Genomic DNA, 2574 nt, shown 5'->3' on the forward strand with positions numbered 1-2574 from the left:
CCTCGGCCTCCCAAAGTGCTGGGATTACAGGCTTGAGCCACCGCGCCCGGCAGAAATAACTCTTTAATAAAATTTTTTTTTTTCAGCTCTTCTATGAAAATTCACCCATTAAGGTTTTAGAGGTCCTCTGATGTCAGACTAGGTAATTTATGTTTTCATAGAAAATTGCCCATTTCATCCAACTTCTCACTTTTTCCCATAGAGTTAAGCAAATGTTTTATTTCTACTGCTTGTTTTAGTATCTTTTCATTTTGCAGTTATTTTCCCAGTAGTGTTTATAATTTTCTATGTGTTTTCTTCATTACGCTGCCTAATGACCTTCCCACTTTGTTGATATTTTTAAAGAACCACTACCCTTTAATGCCGTTTTTCTATTTTCTAATTCAGTATCCTCTGCTTTTGTATTTGCAATTCCTTCCTTATCCTTTCTTATGCTTATTTTGTAACCCCTCCCCCGTAATTCTCTCCCCCTTTTCCCCTCCCCCATATTTCCTGCCCCCCTTTTTGAGTGGTGTGGCTTATTAACTTATGTTTCTTCTTTTTATTTATTAAATTATTTTTAGGCCAGGAGCAGTGGCCTGTAATTCCAGCACTTTGGGAGCTGAGGCGGACAGATCACAGGGTCAGAAGATCGAGACCATCCTGGCTAACATGGTGAAACCCCGTCTCTATTAAAAATACAAAAAATTAGCCTGGCGTGGTGGCAGCACCTGTAGTCCCAGCTACTCGGGAGGCTGAGGCAGGAGAATGGTGTGAACCTAGGAGGTGGAGCTTGCAGCGAACCAAGATTGAACTACTGCGCTCCAGCCTGGGCAACAGAGTGAGACTCCATCTCAAAAAAAAAAATGAGGCAGGTATGGTGGTGGGCGCCTGTAATCCCAGCTACTCGGGAGGCTGAGGCAGGAGAATCGCTTGAACCTGGGAGGCAGAGGTTGCAGTGAGCCGGGTGACAGAGCCAGACTCCCTCTTAAACAAACAAACAAACATATATATATATATAAGGAGTACATATTTTTCTCTTAGCACTGCTGCAGCTAGATCCCTCAGATTCTGAAATGTCACTTAGAGAGTCACTTACTTTCTAAATGCTCTGCAATGTCTCCTGAACTGAAGAGTTGCTCTGCAATTTCCATCTTCCTGCAGTGCAGGGAGCTGTAGAATGACCCAGCTTGTAAGGAGGGGAAATCCAATTTTGACAGCCCTTGTCCATAAGTCAGAGCCTCAGCCACTGTCCCTTTGCCTGGCTTGTTCTGTGTGTGCTGGGTCCCTCTGGACAGGTGCAGGACGCTAGAGGATAAGAGAGACCGGATTCGGGATTCCCAAACCCACTTCTGACGCTCATTATGAAGATTTATCAAAACCACCTTCAAGCCCTCATGGAACCCCCAGTCCTCACACTGAACTGGAGCCCACCTCGCCCCTGCCCTGTTCAGTTAACACTCAGACTCGCTGCCTTTCTCTGCCTTCACTCGGGGTTATTGAGAAGCCCCAGCTGGAGCCAAAAACTGAGCCAGCAAGACACAAAGATGTCTTGTGAGGAGCAGTCTGGGGCCTGCAGAGCCTGGCAGGTGTTGGCTTAGCCCTGGACCCAGGATGACCCCACACCAGGACCAGGAGGAACCTGGGAGAAAGAGGGCTGTTCTGCTTATGAGTCAGCTTCTGGCTGACCTCAGCAGCCCTGAGATCTGTGAGAACCTTGGTCACAAACAGTGGGTAAATATAAGTCAGGTACTTGGCACAGTGACATCTCATTCTTGCCACCTCCACTGAGGCAATGTGGAAATAGCAGTGACTGCGAAAACAGGTCACATGGCACCAAAAATGGTGTTTGAGAGAAGGAATGATGGATGGATGGATGGATGGATGGATGGATGGATGGATGGATGGGTTGTGGATGGATGGTACATGAGTGAATGGATGGATGATTGGAAGGAATGGAAGCCATAGGAGGAGTCAGAAGTGATACTGAACATGAAAGCACCTTGGTAAGCTGGAGAAGTCATGAAAGTGAGACTATACTATTCAATATGAGTAAATGAAGCCATCTACCATTCATCCATCCCTCCACCCATCCATTTATCCATATATGTATAATACCCATTATATCCAATTATCCATCCATCCATCTACCCATCCATCCATCCATTCACCACCTCTCTACCCCCCATCCACCATCCATCCATCTGCCAATCCATCCATCCATCCAATCATCCATCCGTCTACCCATTCATCCATCCACCCACCACCTATCCACCACCCATCCACCATCCATCCACCATCTATCCATCTCCCATCCATCCATCCATCCATCCATCCATCCATCCATCCATCCATCCGTTCGTCTATCCATCCATCCATCCAATCATCCATCTGTCTACGCATTCATCCATCCACCCACCAACTATCCACCACCCCTCCACCATCCATCCACCATCTATCCATCTCCCATCCATCTATCCATCCATCCATCCATCCATCCATTCATCTATCCATCCATCCATCCAATCACCCATCCTTCTACCCATTCATCCATCCACCCACCACCTATCCACCACCCATCCACCATCCATCCAC

This window comes from Mandrillus leucophaeus, unplaced genomic scaffold (genome assembly GCF_000951045.1).
Source record: "Mandrillus leucophaeus isolate KB7577 unplaced genomic scaffold, Mleu.le_1.0 Scaffold28, whole genome shotgun sequence".
Classification (NCBI taxonomy): domain Eukaryota; kingdom Metazoa; phylum Chordata; class Mammalia; order Primates; family Cercopithecidae; genus Mandrillus; species Mandrillus leucophaeus.